The following is a 15,735-nucleotide window of genomic DNA, read 5'->3' on the forward strand; positions in this document are numbered from 1 at the left end:
GAGAGAGAGAGAGAGAGAAAGAGAGAGAGAGAGAGAGAGAGAGAGAGAGAGAGAGAGAGAGAGAGAGAGAGAGAGAGAGAGAATGAGCTTTCCTAATACATGGTTCTCTAACCCATAGTTAAAAAATGTATCACTTTCTAACTTGGGGCATCATTAAAAGCCATTCACAAGTTTCATAACTACAATTCCTAGAGCAGAATCACTATGATTTGGGGGTCTTTGAAAATTTGATTGATCAGACCATAGGCCCAATAGTATCCTCCTAGGCATAAATGAGGATCACTAACCTCATTAAATTAAATAATGTATGTGAAACACTTTGCTAACCTTGAAGCCTTATATAAATGCTTGTCCAGAACCTTATGACTTTTTACTTAAAAAAAGCATTAAAGATACCCAGGCCTAAGACTTCTTAATCTTCTATAATCCTTTATCACCTTTCATTTTTAATAGCTACCTATTACCATTAGTGGGTCTGTGTCTCAAAGAGATCAGAGATAAGGAAAAAGGACCTGCCTCTACAAAATAATTTTTAGCACCTCTTTTTGTATTGACAAAGAATTGGAAAACTGAGGAGTTGTACATCAACTGGGGAATGGTGCAACATGTTGTGGAATATAGTTGTAATGGAATACTATTTATCTATAAAAAATGAACAGGATGAGTTTTGAAAAAACTGGGGAGATTTATATAAACTAATGCAAAGTGAAGTGAGCAGAAACAGAACAGTATGTACAGGAACAAAAATATTGTATGATCATCAGCTGTGAAGGACTAAACTAATATTGGCAAAACAAGTTTTCAATATAATTTCAAGGGACTCATGATAAAAAATGCTAATTATAACCATAGAAGGAATTGTTGGAATCTGATGGCAGACCAAAGCATACTTCTTCCACTTCATTTCTTCGGTGAGGTTTTTTTTATTTTATTTTTTATTTTTTGTGTGATATGTGTCTTCCGTCACAACATGGGGAATATAGAGATATATATTGCATAAAAGCACTGGTATAACCTATATTAGATTTTTTTACCAGCTCATCAAGGACAGAGGAAAGGGAGAAAATCAGAATTGGAAAATGTCAGAAAACAATTGTCAAAAATAATTTCTATATGTAATTGAAAAAAATTAAGTTAAATAATAATAACTAGAATTTACATAGAACTTTAAGAAACTCTATAAATATTTCATTTTATCCCCAGAAAAATCCTGGGATATAGATACTATTTTTATTTCTATTGTACAGATGAGGAAACTGAGGCATACAAAGGTTAAGTAAATTATCTAAGATCACATAGCTAGTAAGTATCTGAGGCTATATTTGACTTGATGTCTTCTGTATTCCGGATTATGCTATCCACTGGGACACCTACTTGTGTTTCATTCTTGACCCTGAACCATATGTTTTAAATGAAGTTGTCAGGATTCTTCCTATAGATTTAAGTCACTAAACATCAAAAATGTCTTGTCTTAGTTGAAGGAATTGAGAACATTTTAATTTGTTTTTATTATCATGCAAACATACTTCCATAAGAGCACATTCATACAAAATTCCCAAATAAAACTGTAAATACACTGATATGACATTTATCTGACTCCAACAGTTCTTTCTCTGAAGGTAGATAGCATGAATTGGTTCCATTATAAAAAAGAAATTCCACTATCCTCTAAACATCATTTTTTGATATGCCTTGGTCTCTTATGAATGCTGATGAAACCTTGAGACCTCTTCTCTGAATTATTTTTTGAATGCAAAAATGAGCTATATATAGGATTTAAAAAGAAAACAATTTTATGAAATGAAATTTATCTTTCTGGCTATAACTATATCTTCCTTTGGACCCAGGTTAAGATACTTTGGAGAAGTACACTTCCTTAAATTGTTAAATGATATAAAGGCTTCTACATTCTCTTTACATCTATGAACCATAACCATTATTTTGGTACATTTTGTTTATATTCAACATGAGGTCTACAAGGCAATTTAATGAAGCACTACGTAAAATCATGCTTTTTATTGCCTTTGTACTCATAATAAAACCAGCTTCATTCACCAATTCTTCTATTTACCTCTTAAACAAGAACTTATGAAGTATCCTTTCCTTTTGTTGTGAATTCATTCTGCCTTTTATACTCATCTGGAGTGGCAATGTCAAATTGAATATAATTAAGATTTATTGATGGTGTAAGAGATGTATGATGCTTAGTATCCTTGCCCCCTTTCCCATTATTTTATTATAACTGTCATAGTAGAAGCAGTCATGAGTGACATGTCACAGAGGTACATTTTCCATTTTTTATCTATTTCATGAATTGACCGAGTTTTTAAAAATGCCATTGCCAAGGAGGCATGCTTCTAGAGATGACCCTCTCCTTCCTGGACTTGGATGGTTTCTGGACAAAAGACAATACATATCAGACTCATGCTCTAAAATACTTTCCTCTTTTGGTGTTCACCAGTCACCTACCTCTCACCTGTGGCTCTAAGAAGCTGTAGTATGCACTGGTACATGATGGTAAAATCATCTCAGCAGGAAGGGTAAATGAAGGTAACCTACAGGTCTCAAACTGACAGAATACATAAGTGAAAGGGCAGGTAGGTGACTCAGTGAATAAAGACCCAGGCCTAAACAGGGGAGACTTCAAATCTGGGCTCAGACATGTGCTAGCTGTGTGACTTTTGGTCCATTTTGGACCGCTTAACCCCAATTGCTTAGCCCTTACTGGTATCCTGCTTTGGAAGCAATATTTGGTATTGATTCTAAGAGAAAGGTAAGAGTTTTAAAAACAAATAAATTAAGAAAATAAAAATAAATGAATGAATCAGTTACAGAATTCTTATGCACAACATAACAAAGTTTGATTAGCAAGTTATAATAAAATCTTAATGTGAACTAATTGGTGGGTAGAACTGCCTAGCAACATTTCTGAGTTATAGGATGTTTTGAAAGAAATTCAGTTAGATATTTTATCAAAGGAAGGTCACCTAGTAAAAATCTCTTGGAAACCTAGCATGATAAACATATAAGAATAATTTGCAAATATTCTAGTTGTATATCAAATATGTTATAGATAGGATTTAGGCCTCAGTTTAGATCTAAGAACAATGCCAATGAAAAGGCACAGGGATGAGGAGTGGAAAGGGAGTTTGTTTGGATTTCAGGGTATAGAGAAAGAATAATGTCCAACATCTTTTCCCAAACTTCCCTCTTCTAATCAAAGGTACGTCATCTTCCCCTAAATGTTATCAGCTCCTCACTGTTTCATCCCCACATCCAATCAGTTGTCAAATTCTATCCACTCTATCTTTATAACATTTCTCATATATGCCCTCTTTTCCTCCTCTCCTATAGCTACCATCCTGTAGTAGGCTCCTGTCACCTTACATGGATTAATGCAATAGTCTGCTGGTTTATATTCCCTGCCTCAAATCTCTCTCCTCACTCCAATTGATTCTTCACTTAGTCATTACATTGTTCTTCTTAAAGCATAGGCTTGATCCTGTCTTACCCTACCCATTAAGCTCGAGTGCCTCCTATTGCCTTTAGAATCAAATGAAATTCTGTTTTTGGTATTTTAATCCCCTAATAACCTGGCTCCAGTTTTCTATCTCATTCTTCTCAACATTGTCTGGGATCCATTGAAACTGACATTACCCAACTCAACATTTTTAGTTGTCTCCTCTCTATTCTATGAATTCTCTCCCTTCTTATCTACTCCTGAAAGCTACAATAGTTTCCTTTAAAATCTATCTAAAATACCACCTTCTAGAAAAATAGTTTATGATTTTCCTTAATGATAGACCTCTCCTTCTATTCAGCATTTTAAATTTTTCTAATGTAATTTTACATCTATATATACAATATATTTTGTTTGTATATAATTTCTCCTCACTAGACTGAGAGCTCCTTATCATAGTGTCTAGCACATAGTAGGTATTTAAGAATGTTTATTGATAATATTTTACTTGATGAGATTGAGGCTCAAAAGCCTAATTGCATCTAGATTATGTAAGAATTAAGCAGAGGAGTTTATGTGATATTCTAGGAGTAACAAGAAACCATTAGATTTGACTGAAGAGAGTCATTGACTGTTCTGTGCTTAAGAAAAAGAAATTAGTTTGGTAGCAGGCTATAGGATGAGCTATCATGAGTTTTCATAATGGTTGCCTTCAAGTATCTGAAATAATTTTTCTGAATAGAATTATTAAAATTTTGTCTCCTTTAATGTGGGAGGCAGAAGAACAAGGATTGATGAGCACAAGTTGCAGAAAAGTCAATTTAGCCTTTATGTAAGTAAACAAAAATTAACATTAGAATTTTTAAAATATGAATGGGCCTCCAAAGGAACTATTGAATTCTCCATCCTTCAAAGTTTTTAGACACAGATTAGAGGACCATTCACAATGGATATTTTTAAACATTTAACATGTTTACATGGTTACATAATTCATGCTCTTTCCCCTTCACCCCCCAAGATCCCCCCACATGGCTGATGCATATTTCTACTGGTTTTAACATGTGTCATTGATCAAGACCTATTTCCAAATTGTTGATAGTTGCATTGGTGGGGTAGTTTTGAGTCTACATATTCAATCATGTCCTCCTCAACCCATATGTTCAAGCAGTTGTTTTTCTTCTGTTTCCACTCCTGTAGTTCTTCCTCTGAATGTGGGTAGTATTCTTTTACATAAATCCCTCAGAATTGTCCTGGGTCATTGCATTCCTGCTAGTACAGAAGTCCATTACATTCTATTTTACCACAGTGTATTGGTCTCTGTGTACAATGTTCTTCTGGCTCTGCCCCTTTCGCTCTGCATCAATTCCTGGAGGTCTTTCCAGTTCACATGGAATTCCTCCAGTTTATTATTCCTTTGAGCACAATAGTATTCCGTCATCAGCATATACCACAATTTGTTCAACCATTCTCCAATTGAAGGGGATACCCTCATTTTCCAGTTTTTTGCCACCACAAAAAGACATAGCTATAAATATTTTCCTACAAGTCTGTTTATCTATGATCTCTTTGAAGTAAAAACCCAACAATGGTATGACTGGATCAAAGGGCAGGCATTCTTTTATAGCCCTTTGAACATAGTTCAAAATTGCCAGCCAGAATGGTTGGATCAGTTCACAACTCCACCAGCAGTGCATTAATGTCCCAGTTTTGCCACATCCCCTCCAGCATTTATTACTTTCCCCTTCTTTCATTTTAGCCAATGTGCTAGGTGTGAGGTGATACCTCAGCATTGTTTTGATTTGCATTTTTCTAATTATTAGAGATTGAGAGCACTTTCTGATGTGCTTATTTATAGTTTTGATTTCTTTACCTGAAAATTGCCTAATCATGTCACTTGCCCATTTATCAATTGGGGAATGGCTTGATTTTTTATACACTTGGTTTAACTCCTCGTATATTTGAGTAATTAGACCCCTGTCAGAGTTTTTGGTTATGAAGATTTTTTCCCAATTTGTTGTTTCCCTTCTGATTTTGGCTATATTGTTTTTGTTTGTACAAAAGCTTTTTAGTTTGATATAATCAAAATCATTCATTTTACATTTTGTAATTTTCTCTAATTCTTACTTGGTTTTAAAATCTTTCCTTTCCAAGAGATCTAACAAGTAAACTTCTCTATGTTCACTTAACTTATTTATAGTTTCCCTCTTTATATTCAAGTCATTCACTCATTTTGAATTTATCTTGGTGTAGGGTGTGAGATGTTGATCTAAACCGAATCTCTTCCATATTGTTTTCAAATTTCCCAGCCGTTTTTGTCAAATAGTGGATTTTTGTCGCAAAAGTTGGGCTCTTTGGGTTTATCATACACTGTCTTGCTGATGTCATTTACCCCAAGTCTATTCCACTGATCCTCCCTTCTGTCTCAGCCAGTACCATAACATTTTGATAACCGCTGCTTTATAGTACAGTTTAATATCTGGTAATGCTGGTCCCCCTTCCTTCACATTTGTTTTCATTATTTCCCTTGATATTCTTGATCTTTTGTTATTGCAGATGAACTTTTATAGTTTTTCCTACTTCAGTAAAAACGTTTTTTGGTAGTTTGATAAATATGGTGCTAAATAGGTAAATTAATTTGGGTAGAATGGTCATTTTTATTATGTTAGCTCTTCGTACCCATGAGCAATCAATTTTTTTTCCAATTGTTTAGATCTAGTTTTAATTGTTTGGAAAGTGTTTTTAGTTGTTTTTGTATAATTCCTGTTTTTGTTTTGGTAGATAGATTCCTAACTATTTTACATTGTCTAGGGTGATTTTAAATGGTGTTTCTCTTTCACCTCTTGTTGCTATGATGTCTTGGAAATATACAGAAATGCTAATTATTTATGTGTATTTATTTTGTATCCAGCAACTTTGCTAAAGTTGTTGATTATTTCTACTAGATTTTTAGTTGATTCTCTAGGATATTTTAAGTAGACCATCATATCATCTGCAAAGAGTTATAGCTTAGTCTCCTCATTGCCTATTTTAATACCTTCAATTTCTTTTTCTTCTCTTTCCCTCTCCCCCAAACACCCTAACCCACCTTAGCTGATGCACAAATGAAATGGGTTTTACATGCATCATTGATCAAGACCTAATTCTATATAATTGATAGCTGGACAAGAGTTATCGTTTAATGTATACATCCCCAATAATATCCCCATCAGCCCATGTATTCAAGCAATTGTTTTTCTTCTGTGTTTCTCCTCCCACATTTCCTCCTCTGAATGTGCATAGTTTTCTTTCTCATAAATCACTCAGCCTTGCTCCAGATCCTTGCATTGCTGCTGGTAGATTAGTCTGTTATGATTGATTATATCAGTGTATCAGTCCCTGTGTACAATGTTCTCCTGGGTATGTTCCTTTCACTCTGCATCAATTCCTGGAGGTCATTTCAGTTTACATGGAATTCCTACAGTTCTTTATTCCTTTGAGCACAATAGTAATCCATCACCAATAGATACCACAATTTATTCAACCATTCCCCAATCCAAGGACATTCTCTCATTTTCCAATTTTCTTGCCACCAAAAAGATTGTGGATATATATATATATATCTTGGACAAGTCTTTTTCCTTATTATCTCTTTGGGTACTATGGCTGGATCAAAAAGCAGATAGTTTTCTAAAGCCCTTTGCGTATAATTCCAAATTGCCATCCAGAATGTTTGGATCAGTTCACAACTCCACCAGGAATGCATTATTGTCCCAATTTTGCCTTATCCCCTCCAACATTCATTAGTCTCTCCAGTTGTCATTTAGCCAATATGCTAGGTGTGAAGTGATACCTGAGCTGTTTTGATTTGCATTTCTCTAATTATTAGAGATTTAGAACACTCTCTCATTTACTTATTGATAGTTTTGATTTCTTTATCTGAAAATTACCTATTCATATCCCTTGCCCATTTATTGATTGGGGAATGGCTTGATTTTTTTGTACAATTGATTTAGCTCCTTATATATTTGAGTAATTATCCATTTTTTTGAGTTTTTTGTTATAAAAATTTCCCCATTTTGTTGCTTCCCTTCTAATTTTGGTAGCATCGGTTTTGTCTGTACAAAAACTTATTAGTTTAATGTAGTCAAAATTATTTATTTTACATTTCGTTATTTTTTTCTAACTGTTGCTTGGTTTTAAAATCTTTCCATTCCTATAAATCTAACATGTATACTATTCTGTGCTCACCTAATTTACTTGTAGTTTCCTTCTTTAAATTCAAGTCATTCACCCATTCTGAGTATATCTTGGAATAGGGTGTGAGATGTTGATCTAGGTCCAATCTCTCCCATATTGTTTTCCAATTTTCCTAGCAGTTTTTGTTAAATAGTGGGGTTTTGTCCCAAAATGTGGGTTCTTTGGGTTTATCGTAGACTGTCTTCCTGAGGTCCCTTACCCTTAGTCTATTCCACTGATCCTCCCTTCTGTCTCTTCGCCATTACCATATTGTTTTTTTTTTTAAACCCTTGTACTTCGGTGTATTGTCTCATAGGTGGAAGATTGGTAAGGGTGGGCAATGGGGGTCAAGTGACTTGCCCAGGGTCACACAGCTGGGAAGTGTCTGAGGCCGGGTTTGAACCTAGGACCTCCTGTCTCTAGGCCTGACTCTCACTCCACTGAGCTACCCAGCTGCCCCTACCATATTGTTTTGATAACTACTGCTTTATAGTACATTTTAAGATCTGGAACTGCTAGGCCACCCTCCCTCATATTTTTTTCATTATTTCCCTTCATATTCTTAGTCTTTTGTTCTTCCAAATGAACTTTGTTATAGTTGTTTTTTTTAATTCAGTAAAAAAGTTTTTTGTTAGTTTGATTGGTATAGCATTAAATAGGTAAATTAATTTGAATAGGATGGTAATTTTTATTATGTTAGCTTGTCCTACCCATGAGCATTTAATGTTTTTCCAATTGTTTATATCTTGTTTTAATTGTGTGGAAAGGGTTTTGTAGTTGTGTTCATATAATTCCTGTGTTTGTCTTGGAATATAGATTCCTAAGTATTTCATATTGTCTACGATGATTTTAACTGGAATTTCTCTTTCTAACTCTTTCTGCTGCGATGTGTTGGAAATATATAGAAATCCTGATAATTTATGTGCATTTATTTTGTATCCTGCAACTTTGCTAAACTTGTTGATTATTTTCACTAACTTTTTAGTTGATTCTCTAGGGTTTTTTAAGAATACCTTTATATCATCTGCATAGAGTGATAGCTTGGTCTCCTCATTGCCTATTTTAATACTTTCAATTTCTTTTTCTTCTCTAATTGCTACTGCTAGTGTTTCCAGTACAATGTTAAATAATAAAGGTGACAGTGGGCATCATCATTCTATGATATTGATACAGTCTAAAATTACATTGTCTTTCTCGATAGATATATCACAGAGTTAGATCCTATTAAATCTCTAGTCCACTAAATCCTCCCAATTTTTTTTTCAAAAGAACTCTCTGGGTAATACTCTCCTTCTAACTGCTGTAGAACTCAAATTTGATTGGATGAATTCCATAGAGTTAAGTTAATGAATTACCCAACCACATGGTCAACTCTTGAATATCAGGAGGAAATTATCCAGTTTTCAATTATCCAGCCCTTAGATGCTTTTCATCTTCCCAATAGTGTTCTGCCTTCTGACCACTTCGTTGGTTTCCCTACTAAATAGTATAGATAATTAAATTTTAAAAAGGAAATAATATAGAAAGGGGATGCCTCCATCCCCTCCATATTACTGTTTATTTCATAAAGCAACAGTCATCAAACTTATTCAGAACTGGTTACAAAATACAAAATATTTTTGATGAAGCAAAGCACGATCTCAAAGCAAGTAAATACATCTCTTTACTTAAAAACCTGAAAATAGAAAATAATAAATAATGTAAAATCATCCTGTTTGATAAGAACTGCAAAATTTGAAAATAAATTCCCCTACAATAGGCACTATATCATGCAATGGATAGAGAGTTAGGCTTGGATTCCAGAAGACTTGAGTTCAAATCCCTGTATGTCATTAAATCTTTGACACCTCAGTTTTCTCAAATGTAAAATGACAATAATAATAACACCTACCTTCCAGGATCATTGTGAGGTTCAAATGAGGTATTTGTTAAATGCTTAATACAGTGTTTTATACATAGTAAGTACTTAATAAATGCTTTTTTACCTTTCCTTCTTCCTTCCTTTCTTCCTTCCTTCTTTTTTCCTTGGAGTAGATAGAAGCTGCTTGATATATCAAGAAAAGCCTCATGTAGAAGAGTGCACTTGAAATGTCCTGTATAGGAATCAATGAATTCTAAAAGTTGGAGATTTTGGAAACAGTTCAGTATATGCAGCCTATACAGAAGACTGTGTGGCTTCTTAAAATGTGCAAAAATATGTAATATGCAATAAGTATGGAAGAGTTGGATAGAACTGGATGTAAAAGACTTTAGGTGACAAACAGAAGATATTGACTTTGGTCCTCATCAATAGGAAGCCAATGGAACTTATTGAAAAGGAATGACTTGTCTTACATATACTTTAGACTTTTCTTGTGTGACTTTTTAGCTAATTGGTCTGGAGAAAGGAGACATATCAGACAAGGTTAGTGATTAATAGACTATTAAAATATTCTAGGAGAGAAGTAAGGAAGTCCTGAAGCAATGCTTTGACTCTCTGAGAAGTTAAAAGGTTACAGATTGAGAGAGACAATGGATCTAGAATTGAAAACTAATTAGTTACATAAGGTGAGTGAAAGTAAAGATTCAATAATGATTTTTATGGCTTCAATATAGATAAAATTGGAAAAGGAATAGATTTTTGGAGGAAAATAAAAAAAATCTATTTTACATGCAGGGTTTGTGATATCAACAGGACTGAAAATGTCCAATGAACAATTGGTGATGTGGGGATGGAACTCAGCAGAGACAGGGTTGGATATTTAGGTCTAGGATTAATCTGTGTAGAGATGATAATTAAACCTCTGGAGGCTTATAAATCCCAAAGACATATGATGAAATTTAAGTTATCACAGTATGAGTGTTTTTCTGTTTATGTATGTGTGTGTGTGTGTGTGTGTGTGTGTGTGTGTGTGTGTGTGTGTGAAAGAGAGAAAGAGGCTAAAGGAATTATATATGGCTAAAGGAAGAATTCTTAAACAAGATATGGAAGTGATTTTAAAAGTTAAAAGAGATAATTTTTAATAAATATAAACTTAAAAGCTATGCAATGAATCAAATCTTTTCAGCCATAATGAGAAGCTATTGATGGGTAAGGAATTTTCATAGCAAATATCTCTTCCTCAAATATAGGTGCACTTGTGTAGCAACTTTGTTATATTTACACATACACAGATATATGTATATATTTTTGCATATGAATATATATTAACAAAATGTTGCATAATATAAGATTACAAAATGAACCAATACTTTTCAAAATAAGGAATACAAAGAAATTATTAACTGTATGAAAAGAGTCTAAATCACTACAAATAAGAGCACTGCTCATAATAAGAAGGGGTATATATGTCCAGGAAGGACAAGCATCACTCATGTAAAGGCTTGCCAAGGTCTTTATTAGGGTTACTCATCCACCTTTGGTGTCCACATTTAAGCCAATCTTACCTATGGCTCTAAAAAAGTGTCTGTGACCCCATCTTGGCAAATGGGATAAACCAGGTTGAGGGTAACTGATAGTCTCAAATGTGAATACTTCCTTTAATAGAATAAGTAGACAAGAACAATTTGTTCCAATGGTCATGAAGGCAATCAAAGCAGATAATGTGGAGTACTTGGAGCTTGATTAAACAGTGAAGATACCAAGGTCATTCACTCCACCCTATCATCCTGACTTATCTTGCCACTTAACTTTGATGACTCTTAAAGATATAGAGCCAATGTGTTGCTGTATAATAACCAATGAAATATTAATTAAAAAATAAAAGAGTAAAATAGGAATTATATTCTTAAAAAACCCTTTTACCTTCCATCTTAGAATTAATGCTATGTATTTCTATGGGAGAAGAGCAGTAAGATCTAAGCAATGGAGTTAAGTGACTTACCCACAATAACACAGAAAGGAAATATCTGAGAGATTTGAAACCAGGATCTCCCATCCCCAGGCCTGGATCTCTATCCACTGAGTTACTTAGTTTCTCCTAAATATTATTTTAAAATAAAGAAATAAATAAGAAAATTTAATTGCCCAATCCAGTTCTTTAAAAGCATTATATATAAAAGGCATGGAAAACAAGTTGGTTGAAACTGGCTCAGAAAGGGTTTGGGAATTCCAGAGAATTTCAGTTATCTACCTCATTCCATGTATTACTTTGAATGACTTCATGAGATCAAACTATTTAGAGCAACTATTAATAATGATAGCAAAAATTTACATGTTTACTAATTTAAGAGTAGAAAATAAATTCATCATGGTAACGCTATAATTTCACATATGTAAATATCATAATTCTCATTTTTAAAATGAGGAAACTGAGGCTTAGAGAGATAAGACTACTTTCTAGTCACTTATAGCTAGTAAGCAACAGAAACAAAATTCTAAATCCAAGCATAGTTATCTTTTATTCTGCATGATACTACCTTCTTACCATATGAAAAAAATCTTATATTTATACTGTATCATAAAGTTTGAAGGGCATTTTACATGTATTATTTTATTTGATTTCCATAATAATACTATAGAATGTATACTTTAGGTATTTTATTTCCCCATTTTATAGATAATGAATAAACATATATTAATTATGTGCAGTCACCGTGCTGAAGCCCAGACAATTTGAGACTCACACCTCTAGGAAAAGTACTAAATGTGAATGCATTGGAAAATGCTACAAAAGTCTCCATTAATAAGCATCTCAAAAGGAAATGGGATGCAATGACCTTCGTCACTCTTCTTACATGACAGTTGATATTTCCAGGTTATTCATTCAAAACTGTTCCATGATACCTAACTGGGAAGTCTTCTCCTTTTCTACCTGAATACTTATGCAACCAAAAGAAATACTCAATAAATTCTTGTTGAATTGCTGATTGAAGTGTGTAAAATGAACTTCTGTCCCTGGGAAGGACATGTATTGCTTTTATGAAAGTAGAAGAATGAAGGTTATATTCTCTTAACATCTTTTCTAACTTTTATATTTTATGTCCAGATATGAAGAAAAGAATGATTTTCATTTTCTATCTGATTCAAACATGGCAATCTCAAGGCTTCTATAAAAGTCTATTAGCTTGTGAATTTCTCTTTTTTTATCCCAACCTATTTGTTGTATTTGTATCTTTTCATGAACCAAATATGGCTGTCATGAGGTAACAATCCTTTCATTTGGATTTTCAGGGTGATATTCAATAACATTTTAATTCTCATTCATTCTTTCAATGACTACTTATTATGTCTACATATATCTCCTAGCACAGGATATGTATGTATACATATCCTGTGCTAGGATAGGGAAAGAGTAAAGAGGATATCCAAAGTTCAGAAAAGGCTTATCTTAAGCAATAGATCATGTTTACATGACAGAAACGCCAAGACAGCTAGTGCTCTTGCTCTCTCTCTCTCTCTCTCTCTCTCTCTCTCTCTCTCTCTCTCTCTCTCTCACACACACACACACACACACACACACACACACACACACACATGAGAACAAAGAAAACACAAGATTCTATAGAGAAGAGGCACTGGAAAGTTGGTGACTTTGCTTTTCCTTTTGTCATCCCTGAACTCACAAGACAGTATTGACCTCTCAAGTTTTGAGTGTGAAAAAGGTCTGGCAGTCTGCAAGACTGCATGGCTGTTGGTTAATTTATGAGATCACAGACAGCTAGAGAGTTTGTTTAATTGAGGGATATAATTACCAGGTGTTGAAGGTGAAAGGGCTCATTAATTTCATAGACATTCTGTTGACTGAATTGTACTTGTTTTAATTTTTCATTATATATTGAGCAGAAAGGTATGAGTGGTTTGGAGGGATCAGTCTGAGAATGAATGATTAAATGAATGAAGTTTGGTTGTGGTCATCAAACGATTCAATAATTTAAATTCAACAAAATTTTTAGCACTGATATACCAAAGGTAATACCGTACTTGGATTTGGGGACATAAGGATAGATAGAACACAAGCCCTACTGTCATAATACTAGAAGCTGGCAACTTTTCAGAAATGCCATATCAAGTTTCTGAACTTCACTTCCTTCTACTTGATTTGTGAGAATAGTGATCACTTGAATTGGTGGAACCTATGTATAATTTCCCAACAGATGTGATTGATATACCCTGGAAGGAAGAATGCGATAAGTTTCATTTTTCTTCATTATCCAGGCACCCATGGACTCTGATATAGAGCCTGTACTCAAAGTAAATGGAAGTCAGTAGTCAACAATCAAAGTAAATACATAAGGAAAACATCTGCCTTATAACTACAATATAGCTCAATAAAGCGAATCATAGGACATAATGGGAAAAAATTTAAACTCTTTTGTACTTGGTGCTTGACCATAGTGTCACAATTGATTCTAATTTTACATGTTATGGATAATTTCCTAAACAAGATAATAGGATTTCAAGTTAGGAGATGCTTAAAAATCATCTACTCTAACTATTTATTTAGTCATGATGGTTGGTTTAAAAGATTGTTTTTGAAACATAATTGTTAATTTTAAATATGCCAGTTCATTATCTTGCTTAAAAACTAATGAAAATTTTGAATATTTACTTTAAAAATTTAGAATTTAGATGGCTTATTAAAATTATATAATTTATATGTATATATTTGCATGCATTTGGATGCATAAGAATAACAAGAATTAGGATGAATAGAATTAGAATGATACATATGCAAATATGTGTATGTATATGTTCCACATTTATTCCTAATGGATTATACATTGCTCAAGTTCACAGAATATATCTTTCATGGTCTACTCATCTTTGCATTTTCTTAAATATAGTTTTTCGAGTGAATGAATGAACGAATGAATGGAATGAGAAGGGTTTAAGCTCATTTTTTTTAAACTGAGAGAAGCATATAATCCTGGGAAAATTCAGTCCAGTAGCCAACCCTTTTTCCAACTGAGAGACCAATTCAACAAATCAGTAATTCTGTACCTTTCACTATGAAAAATCCTCACATCAAGCAAAATTTAGGAGTTTGCCGAATGACTGGCCTTGTGGCTTTTTGAGCAGTGATCTCTCACTTGTGCCACTGAAGTCTGGCAGCTTTTACTGGGACTGATGGAGAAAAATGGAGAGGGGGAAAAATCCTTCCCCACAGGCAGGCTATGTTCCTCCTCTTTATTCCCCTCCCCTCATTCCTTTCCAAAATTGATCCTGGCCCGCCATCCCTCGGTGTGCCGCCACCCAGCCCAAATTGGTATTCTCCTGGCCTTGCCAGTCTGCACTTAGATTTATGATTTATTTAGAATTGGATTACATCGAGGCTCAAGGCCAAGACTCCATAATCCGTCACCGTCTCTGCTGCGGCCGTACACAAACATTTGTTTTAGCTGCATCAGCATCCCTAGCTCCAGTTAGAAGGATACCCATTGTTAATCGCTATAGCAACTATGCCTGGTTGTCATGTTTTGTGTGTTTCTTTCCCATTTCCACCCGTTACCACCATGATCCTTTCAACCTTTTAACCCACCCACACCCCTAACCTGACCACTGCCTTTATCCCTTTTCCAATGAAAACATTGGTTCCATCCAGTGATAAATATTTATAATTTAATGGAACAGTAGCAAGTCTGAATTATGTTGCCAAAATGTATCACAGTCAGAGTTGTTTTGTTATTTGTTTTTGTGCTGAATAGCAGCAAGTGTTCTAAGTTATGGGTTTCACCAGCCAAGAAAAAAATAAAAATAAAAAAGAGGTATATGTAATTGTTGTTACTATTTATGGTGAGTTCCTGCTGGGTGGGCGTAGGCTTGCTCAGCACTATTTGGTTGATTTTGCTAGTTACATTTTAAGTCTGTTGTTCATTATTAGCAAATTTCTAATCTAAAGTGCATTGATTAATTTATAAAGACAATGTTTAATTTATATAGTGTTTTATGTAGTCAGTGGATATTAGAATCATAAAGATACTGAAAATGTAAGATGTTAGAGTTGGAAGACTCTAAATGAAGAACATTTCATTCAACTTTTTCACATTATAGATGAAAACACATTACCCCTTTGAAGGAAGAAAATTTGCTAAAGAGCATAGAACTTGGAAAAGATATGCAAGAATGATTTCAAGTTCTC

The sequence above is a fragment of the Gracilinanus agilis genome, chromosome 2, assembly GCF_016433145.1.
Source record: "Gracilinanus agilis isolate LMUSP501 chromosome 2, AgileGrace, whole genome shotgun sequence".
In the NCBI taxonomy this organism is placed as follows: Eukaryota; Metazoa; Chordata; class Mammalia; order Didelphimorphia; family Didelphidae; genus Gracilinanus; species Gracilinanus agilis.